General features: G+C 43.5%; 1 long non-coding RNA gene across 2 annotated transcripts in view; it reads left to right on the top strand.

The window, feature by feature from the left end:
* Positions 1–22,738, top strand: part of LOC109284626 (uncharacterized) — a 1,607,267-nt gene that overhangs the window by 536,100 nt on the left and 1,048,429 nt on the right. Inside the window, exon 1 of one of the 2 annotated variants that reach the window (XR_009459875.1) lies at positions 11,490–11,713. The exons of the other annotated variant lie outside the window; for it this stretch is intronic. This is a non-coding gene — a long non-coding RNA (uncharacterized LOC109284626). Of the gene's footprint in view, positions 1–11,489; positions 11,714–22,738 lie in introns of those variants that run through there. 2 annotated transcript variants of the gene reach the window in all.

The raw sequence follows: 22,738 nt of genomic DNA on the forward strand, positions 1-22,738 counted from the left end.
TTGGTGAAGTCCCTGAAACTGGCCAATGGTCAGCTGATCATTCACTGATCAGGTATCCACTGGGGTTCCAACTGGCTACAGTACACTCTCTGAAAGCTGAAAACCAGATGATTGTCAGCAGGATCAGGACTACACTGAGCAGCTCCTGTACGGTCCTGGTGCTACTGACAGGGACCACTCTGGGGCTCGAGCCCCAGGGACGTTCAGAGCAAGCCTATGATCAGCTGGCAGGGACCACACCAGGGCCAGTTGCAGACCCCAGTGTAGGCCACCCAGCCTAATGTTCATTTTAAAGCACAATGGAAAACATCCATAAAATTATTACACTTATTTTGTGTAATATTTGTGTGGCTGCTTTCACATTTTGTTGCACCATTAATTGCCTGAATGTGTGGGCAGATTACACTTTAAGATGTGATTAATTGGTTAATTGTGTTTTAAGAGTAACATCTACTAAAGGCCTTTATGTATACACAGAGGGCACTGACAAACATACAGGCCCCTGCTCTTACTCATGGTGCTTTCCTTAAAGTGCCATGAGTTAAAGTGCCCCCCCCAATCCAACAGATGTTCACCTGCTGGTTGGGCAAGGGATGTGTGAGATTGAGCCTGCCTCTGCCTGCAGTCAAGGAGCCTCCCCTCTCCCCCAGCCCCACCTCCCCACATCCCTAGGGCTGTCAGCAGGAAGGCAATGGGGAGGGACAGTGAACTGCTGGCTGAGATTTGCTTGCTCTGAGCTGGAAGAGGGGAGTTGGGGGTGGGGCACAAGGAGGGGGCTGCAATCCATTCGCCTCCCCTCCAGCTCAAGCCAGGCTAACCCCATCTGGCAAATCGCTCCTCTTTCCCCCTTCTCTTTCACTGACAGTCCCGGGGGTGTGGCTGGGCTGCATCAGCCCAGCCCCAGTCATGCAACAATTTAACGCTAGGGAAGACAAGTTCCCTAAAGTGCTCTAAAGTGGAGCACCTTCATCCAATTCTTCTTTTGATAAGGATTAATTTGTCACGCAATCGGCCACTTTAAAAGCACTGTGCACATATGGCACAGCTGCAGACCGCTTTCAGGGGGCTGATCACGCCAAAAATGTAATGTCTGTCTGAGCCCATAAGGGAATGTATGTATGCATATATATGTATGAACAAACATACATAAACACACATCACACTTTTGAGAGAGACAGAGTTTGGGATCATTGCTGCTTTATTACCTTTCTTTTCATTAAAGGGCTGGTCCAAAGTTCACTGAAATTAAAGGTTAGCTAGTTGACCACAGGTAGGCTTTGGATCAAGCTTTAACTCCAATTCTACCATTTTGTTCTATTTAATTATGTCAGTATCGAGATAGGTTCATTCATGTATTAAAATAATCCTATGGATACCCTCTTGGATTTAATAATGCAGTACTGTCAATAATAAACAATTCAGAATGCCCCAGAAACTGAACATGTTCAGAATAACAGCCCTGGACTATGGTACAGCATATCTTAACTTTTGCTACTTTATGAACTCAATTTCCAAGCATATTTTCAAATGCAGGTGGCTCAGTCAACTAATGAGTAGATCCTGTTAGTGCTCTAAGCATGTGTGCGTGTGGTAGCTCATTATTCAAATGTAAGAGGCCTTTGCAAAAGTACTTTGTATTATATTGCTATACAATGCAGGAATCATTCTGCAGCTGCATGACTAATGCAGACTGAAAGAGACTATGCCACTCTTTTTGGCTATCTAACAACTTTCCTTTCTTTCAGTACATCTTGTTAGCGCATTGAATATAAAAGCTTATACACATGAGTTGGAACATTGTCTATGAAGAGGAACCAAATGGAGGATGTTCACAAAAATGTTAACAGTACATTTATCTAGTGCTGTGTTACCATGAGGGGAAAATTCATTTAGTGGTACAGGTAAATCCTTTGCATATGTTATATATTACCCACTCATGTGCATATGCACAAATATAATGTAAAAGAAAGCACTCAGAAATTCGGAAATGGTAGAGTTAAGTATAGCTTAGTTCATTCCCTTCATGCTGATTCGTTATGATAAGGGATCCTGGTTTTCTCTGTTTCAGACTCACAGATTCTCTGATTTAACAAAAAAAAATGCAAATTCCCTGATTAAAATCCCCCAAATCTGCGTTTTCCTATGATTAAAATGAAACACTGCTATATATATATATATAGGTATCAGTTGAACACAATGTTTTATTGAGATATTTACCATTTTAAAGCAATTTGGAAATCTAGGAGTGCTTCAATCACTATAATAAAATACATTCTAAATTGCTGTATATTTTGTCATTTGATTTGGGGGGGTTTATCATAGAAAGTCAGAGCTGCCCCTGCCCCCTTCACTCACCAGGAATCAGGTCCAGCTACAGGCCCCTCCCCCCTCAAACTAATTTGGGGTGCTGAGCTGCCCTGATATGCCAGAGCCCTGCGCATACCATTGCCTCTCACTTGCAAGCCACAGCCTGCTGCTTCCCAGCCCTGCGGAGAGGGCCACCAGCTGCCAGGACTATGGGGCCAGGGACCCAGATCCATAGTCCCCTGCCACCCATCCAAGCCCTGGCTAATGCCTGCAGGAGGCAGTGGCTGCTGCTGCAGAGTGAAGTACAAGCTCGGCTCCCCCTCCCCCATGAGTGGCACAGCCAGAGCAGAGCCCTTGGGCAAGGTGGGGCTCAGAGCTTAGGAGCTCCCTGCCCTGCTGCCCTCCCCCTGGGTCTTCCACAGCCCACTGGGTGAGAGCTAATGTGGCAGGGCAGAGCGGGGTGGCCAGGCTTGGTGCCACTGCCAGGGGCCCCATGCCACCATGGTGAGGTGCCCCCTGCCCACTTGGCAGTAGCAGGGGGCATAACTCCATGTTTCCACCCCTGCTGCTGCCTGGTGGGTAGGGGGAACCTTGCAATGGTGGCATCGGGCTTGCAGCAGCAGCACTGAGCTTCCCTGCCCCGCTCTGCTCTGCTGCACCAGGTCTCACTCACTGGGCCATGGAGGCCTCTGGGGGAGGGCAGTAGGGCAGAGAACCTTGAGCCCACAGTAGGCAGCCTGCACCTGCCCACACCCCATGCACAAATCTAGAGGGCATGTGCCCCCACCATGTCACCCTGGGAGTGCACTCGGTGGGGGGCCAGCCCCCCTCTGCCGCCCCCAAGATGAGCCACTTGCAGCTCATTCACACTCCCTGCCTGGGCCCTGCAGCCATGCATTCTGACCCCAAGCCCCAAGACTCATGTACTGCCCTGGCTGGGCAGCAGCCCAAGCCCCAGCCTTGCCCAATTCCCTCTCTCACTATGGGGCCTCAATCCCACCTCACAATTTACTTGCAGGAGCTGCTCTCCATGCTGCCTGGTGGCCATGTGCACGTGTAAGTGTGCACATGCACATGGTGTCCTGTGCCTGATTGTCCTCCTCACACTCCCCCTGGCCACTTTCAGCTAGAACTCTGCCAGCCTGCAATGGGAAACACAGTTTCCTGCATTTTTCCCCTTTAAAGGGGGAAATCCAGGTTTTTTTTTTCCCTTAAAAGAGAAAATTTGTGTTTTTCTCCTTCAAATGAGATAATCCAGGTTTCACCACATTTTTCCAAGGTAAACAGTAAATCTGGATCCTTGGTTATGATACCGTCTTCAGTTACGGAGCCACAGGCTGCTTTTTCTACCAGAGCCCTGCCTCATTCGGTAAACAGGATGAATGTTGCTAAGTGAATGAGCACCCATTTGATATCCTATTAAATATTTTGTATTCTTATTTTTAATGTGTAGCCCCACAGCTTTTTTATTGTATCATATTCAGCTCTGTGTTCAGAACATCTCCGTATGGGCTTCTCTACTGTGCTCATCACAACAGTATTGGACTATTTCAGGAACATTCATTACTTTTCATGATACCTCTGTGATTAAGGAGTATTATTATTCCCAGTTTACACCCCTCAATCAGGGTACCCCAAAAACAAGGAAGACATGATTAGAGATGACCTGTGAAAAGTTGGGTATGACTTCCCAGGTGCCATGTGGCAGAGAACAGAGGTCAGGAGTCTACTGTCGCAAAAATGGTCTCATCATGGTTTCTCTTCCTTCAGTCCCCTGACAGAGGCCATGAGCAGGTGTTCATTTTTAAAGGTAAGGATTTCTGTGGATTTCTTCTAGACAGCTCACCCTGGGTGGGCTGCACTCCCTCCCTTGCTTCTAAGAGGGAGGGAAGGAGGGAAAGCAGTGGACTATGGGATACTGGGTGTCCTTATCATCTGAGAGAAACACACAGCCATTGCAGTTAGTGTGGGGAGGAGGGGAGAGATCTTTCTGGTTGGAAGAGGTAGAACTTTCTTGTGGAGGAGCCAGATCTTTTCTACAAGAAACCCTTGGAATGGCAGTGCGCTCTCTTTCTGTGCCAGGAGAAAGGTTTTTCTTTTGACACAAATGTAATGCTTGTCCATAGCCCGACTTACTACATTAGAGTTCAACACCTGCAACATCCAGCAGCAAATGAGGTTGGGAACCTATGGAGAACAGACTTCTTTACTGTATAATCCTGATTCATCTGCAGAGCCCCTTCCTCTTGTGCACTGAGTCATGGCCTCCATAGAAAAAAAAAAAACAGTGTGGTACCATGTAATTAAAGAGCATATCATATCACATATGCACTTGGGGACCAAATTAAAAGTTCCCAGTTAATTTTGAATCCCTGACATAACCTTTTGTGTGTAACTTCCTAGGTCTTCATCAATGCAGGCAGAAACAAACAGAAATGTCATCATGATGCCTGGTGGGCATCCTGTTAACATCTATGTGGGTCATCAGTATGTGGGAACCTTTAGATCCACTGCATAATTTGCAGCAGCCCAGATCTACAACTGCAGAGAAAGTCATGTTCACCACGAGAATGGAGCATGCTCAGTGAAAGCAAATCTCCCAGAGAGTTTAGTTGCTGAAATCAAGAAAAGTCTCCGCTGGGCATGTACAAACAATCAATTTTGAGAGGCTTATAATTTGGGTGTATTTTCACTTGGACAGCAAAAGTCTTCCTGATATAAAAGGCACTGTTCTGCCAAATGTCAAGTTCCTGCTCCATAGCAAGGGGCCCATTAAAATGTTTTAAAGAAAAGGTCACTAGGCATTAACATGGGTGCAACTTTGTCACATGGCAGAGGACATTTCAGTCCGGACAGTTAAAGTTGGGCAAGAGTGATGAGCAACTGAAAAAAAGAGTCTTAAAATGGGACATGTCAGATAACCTTAATAATAGGGAGGGTTGATAATATTTTTTATTGGAAAGATGTTTGCTTAACATTGACTAGCTGATTTAAATTGCAAAATCCAGGGGGGGAGCGGGGAGTTTGTGCTTTCTGCCAGGTTTATTTCAGACGTTGCGTGAAAATTCCTTCTAAACCTACAGGTTCTGTGTTTCCAGAGAGAACCAGCTGTTTGAAAGAGTAGTACATATATTATACTCCCTGAAAGATCTTGAAGCCTCAGTAAACAATAAATAAATGGACAGATGAGGTGGGAATGGGTAAGACATGAGTAGACGGTCGGAGATGAAGTTAGGGCTCTGGTTTTAATAGCAGACTTTTTTTTTGGAATAGAACCAATATGACATAAACCTCTGACAATCACTACTCACCTTCTCCTTGTCCACTTCTGTGCCCTAGGACCTCTTCTACCTATTTGTTTCTTACAACTTCCTGCCAGAACAGGACTCCGCAACCTTCTTTGAACATCAGAAGCAAAGAAAGTCTCAAAAATCTAACAGCTTTTCATCAAATAGCAAAGGAAGTGAGGTACACTCAGCTCTAGGACTCACACTGAACTCTTCTGTACCTTAATCCATCTCACTTTTAAATTTTCTGGATTTCTGGTTATATAGCCAAAGACATTTCATTTCCTAGGTTTTTTATGAGCTATTGACCTGACTGGTTTGCAACCGATTGTGGGAGACTCTCAGTCTCCAGTGCGTGTGCAGGGAGGAATCATCTGGTGGTTGAGGCATAGTCCTGGGGGCAGCACCATACCTAGACTCCTGGCAGCCCCAGGCTAACTTTTAGTACCAGGCCCCCAGGTCCCACTTCGCCAGAGATAATGATAATAATAAACAAAAAAATACCATTTTCAGGCCCTCTTTCTTCCTGGGCCCCACGTAGTCTTCCAGTTTGCCCATGCCTGTGTCTGGCCTGGGGGTAAATCTGGGCTCATTTCCCTGCTGAATTTCCCTTGCTTTTTGCATGACTTGGAACAAGTCATCTAATTATTCTGGAGCTTGTTTTTCCATCTGTAAAATGAAAATAATATATTCTTTCCCTCCTTATTAAATTGGCCAGTATATGTAGACACTAAGCTTTTCAGAGCAAAAAAGTACCTGATCTCCTAAGTATCGCTGGGCTAGGTATAGATATTCAGAAAGCCTGAGGCAGAACACAAGTTGTGCTATTTTCTGTAAGGGATGTAGTTTAGATCAGTAGTGAACAGAACACATTAACCCTTTGGTGACAGAGGCAAATCTTAGACTGGGTCCACCATTTTCAAACCAGTTTACATGTGTCGAACTTCTGTTCTGTTACACGAATAAACTAGTTTTGCGTGCCAAAGTTCTGCTCAGTTATGGCTATAGACCAGTTTTTGATCGCTTATACCAGTAAAAATGCAATGTCTTTACCCTGGAATTCAAATAAAAACAAATTGTGGGACTCTTTGTTTTTTATCATTGGTCTTGATGTGTTTCATTGTTTAATTTGTACAGATATGCTTTTAAAGAAATGGAAATAATAACTAAATAGTTATTTTTCCTTTGAAATCCCTGAGAAGTCAAGGAAACTTTTAAAATTTACTTCATATGAAAAGCTTTACCACATGGCTGTCACTCACACAAAGCATATAATTTTGACAAATTATGCAAAAAAGCTAATTATATTTTAATTTGTTAATCCTTGCTTAGTTAAACTAGTGACATATGCAAATTACCTGCTGAGACCTAAATTACTTTTTTTTTTTAAGAATAAATAAATGCCCTTTTATATTTTCAAATATTATTAATAAAGCCTGTTGATTGACAGATAAGAAGTGAATTTGTTGGGGACATTGTGTTTCATTTATAAAAACACATGCACATATTTAGAACATCATTAGGCTCTTATGAACTCCAAAAGTTTCACAGTTAGGGGAACAATTTAGGCTTTTGGTTGCTTCTCTTAAATATTTGTCTGAACTGAGTCTGGAATAATTGTATGGGAAATAGTATAAGAACAGACTTTCTGGTGTGCTTACTTTCATTTCCAACCCTTTTTTTCAGCCAGAAGTTAAGTGAGAACACTGATTCAAATGGTTACAAACCTTTTCCAAGGCTATCCCTGTGAGAGAGTTGCTCCCAGATGATGGAAATAAGAGTCATAGGTGTGGGCTTTAAATAAGAAGCCACAGCATAAAGCTAGGGAGAGCTTTGTTAATGCTCCCAGGAAACAAAAGAAATCTGTGGAAAGCAAATCTGTGGAAATCTGTTAGGAGCAAAACTTTGGCTGGGGTCTTCTTAATATGACAGACATTTTGGAGGGAAGGTGACAATGGAGACTGACATTTGGAATGAAATGATTGTGGAAACAGGCTACAACATTGTAGTATTTTATGTTAATATACCACATCCCAGGGGAAAGGAATATTGTTGTGGTGCTTTAAATGGGAGAAGGTAAACTGAAGGAATAGATGGTCCTGATGCTGAATTAACTGTTCCTGCTTTTATGTTGTTTTAACACCCTGGACGCATTTTAGTTGTGTAAAAAATACATTTTTAAAAAGAAGTAAATATAATGGAAATCTGTGGGGTTCACTGAGGAAGTGAACCTGCTATCAATGCAGCTAAAAAAAGATCCTCCAGTGCTCACATGTACAGCTGGTTCAGAACTGTCCAAGACTGATCAGACCTGATCCAAATTGACCCTGTAGATATGTCCTTCAACCACGAGTGGAGCGTGCCTTCATTCTGGCCCTGTTTCTACCACTGTGGTTAGGAGCTTCTTCTGCATAGTGGAATATAAAGTTGAGGAGGGACCAACATATTTTAATTTTCTGGGCAAATGCTCTGGTCACTGGGCCATAATCCAAAAAGTAGGTGGTGATACCACCCTCTCCTTTTCCAGTGTCTGTGGTCTTGAATTAAGTTGACATTGACTGCTATGCTTTGTGTTGACCTCACTGCTGTCGTTGTGTCATAGGAATGAAGTGAGCATGCATACTGGATCAGGGCCCTCAAAAGATGTAAGTGTAAGGACATGAAAACTGTATTTTCCATATGGTCTTAGATGCAAAATAGGCATCAGTATGTTCAGCTCAGCCAAGGTAATGGCACCAGTGAATATGTACAACAGCAAAAGTCTAGGTTTCTAGGGAACTCTACCAACAAAAAATATGCCAATCATCACTCTTCAGGTGCCTAAGGCTAGGAACAGACATTAAAAAAAACCTTAGCTTAAATAGATTCAAACGTTTCAGGTTGGTCTAACCTGCCTAGGTTGAACCTGTTTGCAACCACACAGGCATTCCCTCTGGACTGAAGAAATGCAGGCACATGCCTGCAGTGGCTCAGGCTAGAAGCCAGGAGATGCTAGAGCAGCCCTCCCTTCCCTTCTTAAGTGCTGAGCTGACCAGAGAGGATGTGGCCAGGCCCCAGCAGGCCACTGTGATTAGGGAGGGGTATAAACCCCCACCCTGGCCTGCATCATCCCAGGTTTTTCAGATTTTTTACAGATTTAAACCCATTTCTGATCACTTAAACCAGTTGATGTGTAATGTCTGTCCCTAGCCCAAGGGATCCTCTAGGTTGCTCATCTGGATTTAAGCAATTAACTCTGCCAAATACATATTTTAGGCATTTAAGTGATTTTTCTACAGCTAATTTTTATAGAGCTATGTGCCTATCTTAAGGTGCCTAAACACCTTCAAATATATTTTTCTTTTTCTCCCTGTTATAAAATAATCTTCAGTGTAAATGGGGAGTAATTTGTGTAGTTGAACCAAGATCTGATCTCCACAGCTAGAAATCTAGGGAACTATTTACTTGTATGAAATTCCTTATGTGTGTGTTTGCAGGATTTAATTCTGGTGAGAAATCATTTCCAAAGAATACCAGTACATAAGCCAATTAAGCTGATGTTTCATGTTCAGTTGTCTCCTCTATTTATCTCCCCTATCAGCTCAGTATCTTAGTGTCTGTTCTGTGTGGATCAGTATATTTTATTCAATATCCATTCAGTACAGTTATTAGAAATAGACAAAGTTGGGACTCCAGGCTCTAAATTAAAGGAATGCATTAAAATAATCTTGGTAAAGAGAGGAAGCAGATATTGATTGTATGGGAGGGAAATGGATCTGTAAAGGGATGGAAAATCAATGAATACATTGTGAGGTCACTTCTGTATCAATCTTACAATCCAGTATGCTTATTCCTTGCTAAGTTTATTCCACTCTATTGACTTTGGTGGAGCAATGCCTTTTTTATACCAGCTGAGGGAAGCAGCCTTACATGTTTAAAACATTGCATGTGGTTGCAATTATACAAGAAGGCTTATGAAAATATAAACCATTAATTAGTTCATTATCAGATTTAAAATGCCCATTGTAATAGACTTGAATTTTGTTTTAAACTGTTTGTGTAGGTCAAGTTCCTGGTAAAATGGTTGTCGAAATGTGTATATGTGTCTATGTGTTCCTTGCTGTTTACTATGTAGGTTTTGCATAATGCAAGTAGAAAAACCATCTTTCCAAATGATGGGAGAAGCAAGGATTTTGGTGGGTGGTATCTTTTATTAGACCAACTGCATAGCTGGGAAAAATTTGGACAAGCTTTTGAAAGCAGTGCATTCTGTTTCAGACCTGAGGAAAAAGCTGGTCCATTGTAAGCTTTATTTAGGTTTTTGGTTGCTTCCATGGCACAGTGAGACAGGTACGTAGTATGTTCCCACTGGCTAGTTAGACTCCAGCAGTGCTTTATATATTATTTAAACTTGTGCAAAATGCACCAGCTTTTAACAATAATCTTTGAAACCCACAACTTCTCAAATGCATGCTCTCTCTCTCACAGGCCTGGGATAACAAATGGATTTATAGCACTGATAAGACAGAATAGTAACTGGGTGCATCTACACATTTATTAATGCACTGTAGTTACTGCACATTAAGTTTATTACTTTGATAACCAAGCACTAACTCAATGTGCAGTAACTGGTGCTACTGCGCAGTTGCACTGGCGTATACGTTTTTACAGTTGTTAACTGTGCAGGAGCCTAATACTACTGCATAGTAGCATAATAGCATGGGTTTTGCCCAGCACGCTACTGTGCAGCATTGTTTGACTACTACATAGTTATTGCCTCATGTAGACGTACCCACTGTAAACTTACTGGTGATTTTGTAGTTTCTTTGGGTTATTTCTAGTTAAATTCAAGAGAAATAAGTGCCAACCTTTCTGGGGGAAAAAAAGCAGGAAAAAAATTACAAAATGCCCTTTACATTTTTTAGTGAATTTTACTTACACTATAATAAATCAGGGCCTATATTTGGAATGTTTATAGACAATAACATGCTTATAAAGAATAGTTATAGTGAGGTGTCTAAATGCTTATTTAGGCATCTAAATACCTGCTCCACAACATGCCTGACATAGGTCAAATTACATGATGATTCTGGCCTTAAAATCCATTTTCCAGTTCTCTGAGAACTCATCCACTCCCAGCAATTTCTCTGGAAGCTATTGGGTGCATAGCATTTTAAAAAACAGATTACTGTGAAGACTTGAAAAGTTAAACACAAGGGGGCCATGCTTTATAAGTAATGGTGAAAATATGAGCATGCATCATCTGTAATCTTATTAGCAACAACATGCTTTACAATAACAAATAACTCAGATTCCTTCCTAAGGAGCACTAGTCACTGCAGCAAGCCATGCATGAAGATTAAGCTTGGATAACTTAATTTTCTGTTCTCAAAAGTGAAGAGTTTGCTGTGAGGCTCAACCTCAAAAACAAAATAAAAAGGAAATTTAATTCCTTAGAAATCAGATCAAGGAACTGTAACACTAATGCTTAGCCATTTTTTTTTGTTGTTTCAGATATAAGAGTTCTGTTTTTCTCTCTGGTAACATTTTTTTCCCCGCTTACAGACATTGAGCAATTGGCATTCCAGTTGTTGTAGCCATAAATTGATTTAAACTCATGGGTAGACTAATGTAGCATCATTGTGGCATAGTGCAAGAGCTAATGCCTGCGAATGCTTGCATCCAGTACTATACTGAAGATCAGATCTGGTCACACATTCGATGGTACCTTCTCTTGGTTTGTTTACCCTTCAGGGTTAATATTACTGTCATCAATAGGGAGTGTGCTTTAGCTCACACCTGTTTTATTGCCTAAGGCTCAAATTCAGGTTGAAGTCAAACAACGTTAAGCACACACTTAAAATTACACACTCTGAATAGGGAAGAATGTGAGCAGGTGTCAGACAAAGTCTTGGGCCCTTAGAGAAGAGTAAGCTCCAACTCACCTGCGAGTGAGTACCTATATGGGCTGCAGCCTAAGAAGAAACAGCTGGTCCTCAGAAGGCAGACATAGGAGAGGCTGAGAAAGCTTTGCCAGAAATCAGGAGAGAAATTACTTAGGAAAGAAGTAAGGTTGTTCCAAAAACGTTTGGATAAGGGATGAAACTAAGGAGTTCTGGACATGACTGAAGAAAGCTCAGGTAAAGAGATATAATATACAGAAGGTCTTAGTGCTGGCTGTAAAGCAATGTGGACCTCATGTCGGTAGAAGCTTTTGTGTGACCTTGGTGGCATATGGGAGAAAGCAATACAAAGCCCACTGGAGCAATGTTCTGTGCATGGTAATTCTCAGAGAAAATACAAAACACAAAGCCTGGAATATAGGGCCTGCATCCTGCTTTTTGCAGGAGGAGGAGGTCTTGGCACCAAATAGCCATTTGCTTTAATCCTTTACTGAATGAAGGCCTGAGAGATGGTTTGTCTTTCATATCATACCTGTGTGATCACCTTGTACTGGGCAAAGATGGTTTTCAGTGGTATGAGGAGAGGCATGAAAAACAGATCACCTGTGCTCCTGATTCTGTCACTGAGCTCTGACTTCATGAAAAATTACTTAACCTGCCTTTGTCTCAGTTTCTAGGCTGTAAAATGAGGGTAGATGTGATATCTATCTTTGAAAAACACTCTGGGCATGTCTACATATGCATCAATGCGCTTTAGTTAATGTGACTTAGATCTAGTACTTCCATTGTAAGGAAAATGTACATTAGCCTGTCTTAATGTGCATTAACAAAAGAGAATATCTTCTTAATGATGCTGTAATGCACATTAAAATAGGCTAATGTGCATTAAAGTGGATGAGTAGATGTGCCCTCTGTGCCTTTTAAAATTACTCTGACAATTATTTTTTTTTTCTCATTTGTAGATCTAAATAGGGTGTGGCTATTTCTTGGATTATATAAATAAATTAGAAAATGTAAAATACAGCAGGTAAATCTGGGGAATTTCTGATCCTAATAATGGTTCCAGAGGAAGGAAAACTTTGCCACTGTGCTTTTTAAGAGAGAAAATCTAATTTGTAGCTCAAAAGAGAAGGCAGATTCTCTATTGGTGTAAAACTGATTTAGCTGCATGGACTTGAGTGCTTCTGTGCGAATTTATAGCAGCTGATAAGGTGGTCTAGAGCTGATGCCATAAAAACACAAGTAGTACAACTGCTGAGACTGGCTACAACCTTCTAGCAAAGGGCTGTACAACATTTTGATGTTTGCCTTTACACTTTAAATTCAGTAGTATCAAAAAAGATGAGATTGCCTTTATTCAAATTCTTACAATTCAATGCAGTGGCTGATTTTTTTTACTAGGGCTGTAATCTTCCTGTCAGCCCTTGGTAAGTTGGTGTGAAGTGCCAAGAGTCGGTTTAATCATACAGGTTATAGAGCCTGTTTCTTTTCTTATTCAATGCAGATAATGGATGGCAAGCAGACCAGCTGTATTGACCATGAACACTTTGTTCTGGATTCTTTTTTTGTCATCATACTGCATTGATCAATGTTAATTTAAGAGAGTGGGCAGTTCTGAGTTTCCCTCTTCTTAAAAAGGAGCAAGCCTTGTGGCTGGTAGGCTGCAAGTAGTCACAATTGCTGTTTCTCAGTGGGCATCTTATTTTACTATCCAAATAACTTTCACAAATAAACCTTCCAGCTCATCGATATGAATTATGAATGTGCAGCAGTGTTGATTTTAAAATGCATGTCAACACTTTAGCATCTGAACATCTATGTAAATGCAAGCTTTTAGCAGAATTTCAATTTAACAAATTACAGTTTGTGACTCTAATTTATGAGAACTATGTAAATACCTAGGATTTTTATAGCTGATGTTGCCTAAATTAATCACGAATTACTAATTATGCCTTTTTCAGCTGCAGGATATGCAAATTTGGTTCCACAAAGCAGGAAGAATATGGGAATAAATAAGCAGATCTGACAAGCCCCATGCAGTATAGTTCTCAGACACTAGAGTGCAGCATTTTAACCCACCACGGAGACCTTCTCTTCTGCATCTCAAATTTGTGTTAGAAACCAAAAATATTAAGTAAAATATTATGTGAGAGACCAAGCACAATCTCCCTGGGAAAGTAATTGATTTCCTAATTTGCTGGCTGTGCATCCAATTGATGACAAAACATGTCTGTGCACAACTGCAACACAGCTACAAATCAGAAATCTGAAGACATTGTGAAGGATGGACTAATTTGTCATAGTAATGCTCTGAATGACCAGTGCAAGGGAAATCTGAGCAACATTTTACTTATCTATTGAACTACCATTGACTCCAGAGGGACTTGCATGCATCTCTCTAGTGAAATGAACCCTTCTAAAATGGATGTACATGGCTAGTGCCTGTTGTTGCTTCTGATAGTAGTGAAACCGTTTCGGGGAGTCTTGCTGATAATATGCCCAAAGGAACAATGTTTATTTTTCCCCATATAAGGTGGACATAGTCTTGTTCCTTTGGAAGAGTATTTTGTTGCTGGAGCATTTTGTCTTTCTCAGCCCTCCCTGGCAAAAAACATTTACAGCACTATTGCAAGGGAGGGGTGAGCGGGGCAACTTCCCCGAGTGCAAAAGTGAAGGGGTACCAACAGGCACTGCCCAGCTGGGTTGGGGAGCAGGACGGATCTGCAAGTGACTTGTTTGGGGGGGTTGCAGAGACAGGAGATGGGGTAGCTCCCGATACTGTGTGCACCCCCAGGCAAGCATGTGCTCCCCAGATCTGTGCACAGGGCGAGGGCGAGCTGCTGCTGTGGGCTTGCCCTGGGGGCCAAACTTCCTTGCTAAGGTACTGAACATTTGTGTTGTATATGGCCTCTATAAGCTTGCATGTGGCTTCATACAGTTAGAAATGAAACAAAGCTCCAAGTCCCATTCTTTTTAAGCACCTTGTAAAAAAACAAAAAAAATCAAGTCAATGATATAACACTGGACTCTGAGGCTCTTTCCTGCACCCAGCCTTGGTTTCTTTCATATATCTTGCTTTGAACAGCCATAAAAGACACTAGGACTTGTTAGCGGTTATCCAGCTGTAATGCCCCTACCTCTCCACAGTTTTCTTGTCTAGTATCAAACTGGCAAAAATTAATGTTGCGGTTGAATGGAGAAAGTTTCCACGGCATGCAGAACAGTAGGTTAGCACTGGGGCAAGAAACTTAGGCAGCCCAAAGGAGGGTGAAGATCTCAGATACGGCAGCATCTAAGAGTCAGTTATAGCCGCAGAAGTGAGCAGCTCTTTATTTTCATACATTTTGGACTCTTGGAAAATGGAGCTGGTGTTCTGAATACAGTGTGCGAGGGTGAATTTGTCCGTAGACTGGTTTATGCAAATCATTGTGTTTTCTTGGGAATTCAATTGTGAAAGAAGAAAATGGACCTTGTAGGCTTCCTAGGGATCTCCGCAAGCGTGACATTTTGTAGAAGAGTGGCTTTTTGCAGGCTTTGGTGTGAAAAAGAACCAGTCCCTCAATTTCAGAAAGAGCAAAGTTTCAGACAGGAGAAATCCTGAAATGGAGCTGAAGCATTTTCAGCCCGGTATTACTTCATGAGCTACACTCTCGTTATACCTGGCAATAATAGAATGATATCTTTGCAGGACTAATCACTACCATTTCCTTCCCTTTTGTTGGCTCAATTAGCTTTGATAAGTGTGTCATCATCAAGGTATTAAATTCTGATCTTTTTGTAACCTGCCTGCGCTCTTCAACCAGATGCTGCATCTGCTTTATAGGATAGCTAGCAATTATCTTGGGTACTTTGAGGTAGAGGCTTAGTCATGGTTATTAGCCTATGTCTTTTCAAGCCAACACATCCATTTCTTACTTCTTAGCAATACAGTAATCATTTACAATAAGCTGTGATGGATCTGAGTAGAAAATGACCAGACTTAGCATGAACCAATTAATGATAGGCTGCAGCCAGCAGGACTGATTCTGGTTCACGTTGACTTACAGAGCCACTCCCTGGTCAAATGAATCTGGTGCATAGTAAGGTGGAACCAGACTTACAGAACACAAAGGGCATGGCCAAAGGCTGACTTGAATGATTAAGGTTAAGAACAGGCTCAAATGCCTGAACCACGTCTTTTGACTGCTGAAAAATCAGCTAAAATGAGCATTCAACTCTGCAGCACTCTATACCTGCCTTTCCCAGGACTTTGCAAAGAAGAGAGCAGTGAAGAAATGGGCTCTGTAACCTCATCCCTATCATCCCATTGTGCAAGTCTCATGGTATACTTAAAAAAAAAAAAAAAAATGAAAACCATATGGTTTGGAACATGCCTCTTTCTAGGTCTTGCTGTCCAGAGGTTCCTAAATACATGGTGCTACAGCTACTAGGTGGAGGGTAGCAGCCATCTTTGGCTGCAATGCACTGCACTTTGGGGGCAAGGGATTTTTGTCCTCCAGTCATGTGAAAAATACTCATAAAATATTAATTTCCCATCCTAATATATCGCTGTTTGAAATTATTTCCTGCTGCCTCAACTCCCTCCCTTCCAACCTCTGGATAGCTCCTTTCTATTTATTCCCCCCTCTGAAGATGGTGGCAGAGTTTGAAGTAGAAGCTACGAGGTAACAAAGTGTGCATTTTTTTTTAACACCCACTGTGTTTTAGTTAGTAATTGCAGGGATTGTAAGCAAGTAGTAAAATGCTACACAGTTCATTGCTCATTTTATACTTCATAAAATATTTAAATCCTTTCCATGCTATGTAGCCATGAGTCAGCAGGCTGTTACTTTAATACATTTTGCTGCTTCTCGTGCTAATGTCCTCCCACAGTTTGGAAAAGCATGTTACTTGTGTTTTCTCTCTAAATTCTGTTGATTCTGATACTGTAACTGTATGCACCTCCCAACTGACTCTCTTTTCTCTCGGATATAAACCCATTCATTACTGAATCTGTGGTCTAGCATCACTTCCACACCAAGTGGAGTGGCAAAAAGGCTAGAGAAATACTCAGTATATTAGGGTGACTCGTGTCAGCCCAGCTACTCAGTAGTGGGAAGAAAGCATATGAATGAAATTGCATCCTCCGAGCACAGTTCACACCAGTGCCTTCCTATAATGAAAAGAACTTGCACCCTACACTTCTCATTTTGTCTACTAAAACATCTTGTGTTAATGGAGAGACCTCTTTCTGGAATGGGTGCTCATATTGCAGAGGGAAGTAGTTAGTAAGGGTGTGTAAAAGGGGCCATATTTGATTCAGAATCGGCCCTATTCGGGGTCAGTGATTCAATTCATTGATTTGGATCACTGTCCCTGATTTGATTCAGTCAAATCCAGATCTGAAGATCTGATGCTGATTCAGAGAATCAGCAATTCAGATATAGACACAGCTTTAAATGTTTTTTCGACATACCTCGAGGTACCAGGCTCATGAACACTGCAATGCTGGGGCGGATGGAGCATCCCATAGAAGCACAGGGGTGCCCCTGCATGCTTGGCGTCAAACCCAGGAGTGGATCAGAAGTACCTCCGGTCCACTTCTGGGTCTGCTGGGGAGTGCACTGGGGGGCCTCCCACACTCCCCAGCTCAGCGATCGGCCTCAAGAGGACCCCAGGAGCCCTCTCAGACCCAGGGGCACCAGTCGCTGGGCTAGGTGGGTGCAGTGGGGGGCTAGCGTGCTCCCCGGAGGACCTGGAAGTGTACCAGAAGTACTTCTGGTCCACTTCTGGGTCTGCTGCCAAGCATGCTGGGGAGCATCGCCCCTGCCCCCGCCCCCGCCACTCATTTGCTTCATTTGCTCCAGCATCGCAGAGTTCATGAACCACCTGCTACCTAGGGATATGTAGAAAAAAACGTTTAAAGCTGTGTCTGCCTGAATCTCCAAATCTGTCCAAATCAATTCAAAGGGTTCTGATTCAATTCAGACAGATTAAAGAGTCTCTTGGTTCGATTCGGATTCAGAGATTCGGCCACCAAATCGGGCCAAATTGAATCGGGGATCAAAGCTTTGCACAGCCCTAGTAATTAGCTATGTTAGTCTAAAGTCAGTCAGAAGGCAGGGTAGATGTGCACCTCTATAAATTGAGAGAGGAAGAGAGAGAGAAGTACATGCACAAGGTTTGTGAACCCAAGTTCATTGTTTGCAGGCAAGCTCTCTGATTTGATCAAGAGTGCCTAGGAGTATTTTAGTTCTATCTGAGAAGCTCCTAAACTTTTTCTGCTTGCATACCCTCTTACCCCCTGCTTACATACCAGACTTATCAGCTGCCTGCATACCTCTACCAGCATACATTTTATATTTTAACCCCTTAAATGGCAATTATTATTATAATGAAAATTAAATATGCCATTATACAATTTCTCCCACATACCCCACAGAGATGTCTTGTAGAGTCCCAGTGGTATGTGTACCACAGTTTGGGAACCCCTGCTTTATCTGCTCCATTCTGTGCCACCTGCAAGTTTGGCCTACTCTCCATCCCTTCAATATTTTTATTAATCATCCAGATGAGCAACACAAGAGTCTGGAAAGGACTTTAGGCTTTAAAGTATCTGTCATTTTCAAAATGAGACTTGGTTTAACATCACTTGTGCCTTGCAGTATGAGGAGGTACTACGTCCAGATGTTTAAAAATCTACCCATCAGTGGTTTGGCATAAAATGCAATGAAAGTCTATGATATAGTAGAGTGCTGACCTTCCACATGGCAGGATAAAGCCCTAATTGTTTGGACCAACCTTCCTTTAGCATGGAAGAGAGAACCTGTGTTTTTTGTGTCAGATTATTATCCATATTTCATTGCATCATGTTTAGGGTGGTTTTTTGTTTTTATTTGAATTTGGGGTCAGCAGATGCATTTTCTACTCGATATTTCATAAATGGTAGCAGTTAGTTAACAAATTCCATCTTGCAATATCATTGAAGTAATCTTTCTGCTTCTTGGTGTGCATCCATGTTTTCACCCCAAAAGATACCACATTTGAAGATTTTATTTATATTTAATCAGAAACCATATAAATTGTGGCTTCCGTGCACAAAAGCTGTTGTACAAAGCATTCATAATAACCACTGTTTTAAATCATAACTTCAAAAATTGAATCTCCCTCAAAATGTGTTTTTCATTTATAGCCTGATAAAGAGTGAGTCACTGCTCCAAAGTCAGGACATAACTTAGTTTCATAAAAATATGACGGCTTTGTTTTGTGCTCCTGGTCTGGAAATGGCTTATAAATATAAACAGATATCTTCTGAAAGTATTTTACTCGGCACCAATATGGGTGAGCTCATCTCAGTAAATCTAAGAGGCAAATAAATAGAAATGATGTGAGCTGAAGATCAGAGCTGGGACTGAACCAGGTATCAACTAGGACTGTCTATGAAAGTTTCTGAAAGCACAAATTTGTGCCTGAACTTTCAGGCTTTCTCAGAACAAATGACCAAGTTGTGGTTCTTCCATGCCTTCTATTTGGTAGCAGGTGCAAATAACTCCTTAAGGCACAGCGCCCTCTGGAACATATTCGTTATTTTGGTGATCTTAACCCAACGAGAGATGTGAGAGAGAGATGGGCTTGGAGGAATTTAGGATCTCAGGGCAGCAAAAATATGTAACTTAGCCTAAGAGCTCAGGTTATCACCTCTTGCCTGCCTGCCTACCCAAGTGATTGGTGGACATCCTGGCAGACATCAGTTTTGGAAGAGAGAATTTAAAAACTCAGGTGGCAGACTGACATGTAGCTTTTCCCATGAATAGCCCACACCCTGGAAGAAGATGCACAGGTGACAGAGATGAAAGAGCAGTTGATTAGGACCATCGCCTACAAACCAGTTTATATAGATTACCTCTGGTATCTGCATTCAAACCTTCATTGATATAGGAATGTTGGTTTGCTTTTATACTAAAATATTTACGGGGTGCATTTGCCATCACTAGAAAATAACACCACTCTTAAATCCATTCTATAAAGAAATGTATTTGATCACCGAATGTGCTACAGCAACTGGAATTATTGCGCAATACTCTGCCGACGCGTGCAAACACCAATATCATTAAAGCATTGCAAAAGCGTGTAACCTGCTTTAAAGCGTCATGCACACATGCCCCTCGTGTCATCTACACATGCCCTGATGACTAAAGCTAAGGAAGGAAAAGAGGAAGGGCAAGGTTGAGACAGAAGGATGTAGTCAAGGAGGAGGTGAATGAATGCAACAGGCAAGTAATAAGCCTGTGCGAAGTGGCTAATATTTGATTTGGATTCAGATTCAGGGGACAATGATTCAATTCGGTGATTTGATTCACTGTCCCGAATTGATTAAGCCACAGCCGAACTAATAAACACTAGTGTTCTGGTAGAGTTGGAGTGATGTTGTAGCTGTGATGGTCAAGGAAATGTGAGAGGCAAAGAATTTTTTGGACTGTTTTTTATTTTTAATTGGACCAACTGCATAGTTGGGAGAGATTTTTAGATAAGTTTTTAGGTTAAAAGAACCCTTCTTCTACCTTGTGCCCAATAATTTGACTAAAATCTGTCCCAACTGTGCAGTTATTCCAATAAGAGAGATCCACCCCTTCCCCCCCTGCCCTCCCCCCACCCCAGCCAAAAAAAAAAACCTTGCCTCTGGGAGAGAGACTGATAAGTGCCAGAAAACTGCTAAATGGCCACCTAGCCAATATTTCTAGTTGTATTTGGCTTCCTTGTATGACAACTTGTGGCAGTGCACTGGGTGTGCCTGCCACTTGCAACCGGTGGGTTGCGGGCGGGGTACGGTGACCCCAGCCCCAGTGAGGGGGCAGTGGTGAGAGCAACCAGTGGGTTGCATAGCCCCAGTGTGAGGGGGGCACTAGTGAGGCACCCCAAGAGAAGGGGCAGTGATGAGAGCCCCATTTAAGGGGGGAGGTGTGTGCCTGCCACTTGCAACCAGTGGGTTGTGTACGGGGGGTATAGACCCTGGCCCCAGTGAGGGGGCGGCCCCAAGAGAGGGGGCAGTGGAGAGATACCCCAAGAGAGGGGGCAGTGTGATCAGGCCCCAGAGAGGGGGCAGCGGTGAGAACCCCCCACCCCCCCAGTGAGGATGTGATGAGCCCGCAGAGAGTGATGGGGGCGTGGCGCTGCAGTTGTCCCGGTGGAGAGGGGATAGCAGCGCGGTGAAGCCCGAGGGGACAGAATGAGGGGCTAGAGACCCATCCCGAAGGAGAGAGTACCCTCGACTGGCCAAGCTGGAGCCAGGACTACAGTAGTCAAAAGGGCTGGGGGCCCACCGTGAGGGACGCCCAAGAGCCGGGGGCCTGGGGTCCCGACTGGCCTTGAGGTGGGCCAGGGCTAGGTGCCGAAGGTCCTGGGGGACCACACCCGAGAGGGGAAGATGGCTTCAGGGGGGCAGCGATGTGGAGCCCCAAGTGGCATAACCCCAGTGTGAGCGGGCGGAGCCCCAGTGTGAGGGGCAGCGAAGAGGAGCCCTAGTATGAGTGGGCAGTGATGATTTAAGGGGGGAGGTGTGTGGCAGAGCACAGGGGGTGTCTGCCACTTTAAGGGCCTGGAGCTGGCAGCCTCCAGGTGCCTGATTAGGGCAGCCATTTTGGAGACAGCGGCTGCCTATATAAGCAGGGCAGTTTGGCTGCTGGAGGCCAGGCAGCAACATGGCCTGGCTGTAGGGCTGCTGTGAATGACCCGGAGGTAAGGGGGAGCTACAAGGGGATGGTAAGGAGGCCCCTGGTCTTGGACATGACCTGAAACTGCACCCTGCCGGGAGTGGGTGGTCTGGTGGGGCTCTCAGTGGTGCGGGAGCCCCCAGGAAATGCCAGGCCAGTTATCACCCTGGTGAAAGGCAGGTCGGGGTACCTTAACCCCTAGCTCCCACCACCCCCGGGTGGGTTACCCTAGTGTTTGTTGGAGGTGCTAGAGGGCCAGTGTTGTGAGGAGCCCAGAGAGGGCGGACCCCGAGAGTGGGAGTGATGTGGGCGTAGTGCTACGGTTGCCCCCGAGAGGATGGGGAGTAGTGGCACGGTGAGGCCCGGAGACAGAGTGAGGGGCTAGAGAGACCCAGCCCGAAGGGGAGAGTCCCCTCGACTGGCCCAAGCTGGGGCCAGGACTGTGCGAGTCAAAAGGGCCAGGGGCCTGCAGCGAGGGACGCCCAAGAGCCGGGGGCCTGGGGTCCCGACTGGCCTGGAGGTGGGCCAGGGCAAGTGGCTGAAAGTCCCGGGGGGACCACACCCAAGAGGGGAACATGGCTTCATGGGGCTAGGTAGCCCAGATGATGGCGGAGTGGCCGCCTGATAGGAGAGGATCATAGTAGGGTCCTGTACAGATGATTCTGGGGCCCAGTGTGGGGCCGGTGATTATAGGAGCACCAAGATGCCATCTGCGAGGTTTGGGCTGCGGTATTAGGGGAGGTCGGAGCTGCAGAGCGCCCCCTGGCATCGGGGCATTACAATGGGCAGCCTCCCGCTTAATTGACATCTTAATGAATCAATTATCATCAAAGGCGTGGCGGGCGAGATAAGCAGGCGGTTGCCCAGAGACAGGTGGGTAGGCCACGAAGAGCTCTGCCCTGAGTAGGTCCCCTGTCACGGTGACAGGCGGGCGGGCCATAGAGCTTGGCCCTGAGGAGGCCCCCTGTCACACAACTATATAACATCTTACTGTGTAAGTAGTTGAAGCTAGTCTTGTTTCTATGGAGTCTGGATTGGAAATGTCATACATAGCTTAAAATACACAAAGCCAAGACGACGTGGGAGGGAGGTGACTCGTGTGACTACTTCTTAATTGGTATGCTGAGAAAACAATTAAAAATAATATCTTATTTTTAAAAATTAGCCAGTCTTGACACCCATTAATAACTGGTTTCTACCCATTTACAACATAAACCTTGGTTTCATAAAGTGAAAGATTTTTTTGGTCATAAAGAAAAGTCTAAGTAAACACTTCAAACACAAGATGGCACCATTACTAATGATTTTCAGTGTTATTCCCTACTTGAATATGTGACAACTTTGATATTTCACTATTCTAATAGCAATGTTGTAACTTATGTGCATATGTTATATGCATGTTTAGATGCATATAAATTTACTATCAAGCTAATGGCCCCAACAGTAACTGTTCATCCCAGTAGAATACAGTATTATACACAAAACCGTGTTATGCTTGTCAAGTAAAGCATTCAAAGACTAGGAAATAAGCCTGCCTGTGCAACCTTATTTCATTCCCCTTGTGCATATATAT

Source organism: Alligator mississippiensis, chromosome 1, assembly GCF_030867095.1.
Source record: "Alligator mississippiensis isolate rAllMis1 chromosome 1, rAllMis1, whole genome shotgun sequence".
In the NCBI taxonomy this organism is placed as follows: Eukaryota; Metazoa; Chordata; order Crocodylia; family Alligatoridae; genus Alligator; species Alligator mississippiensis.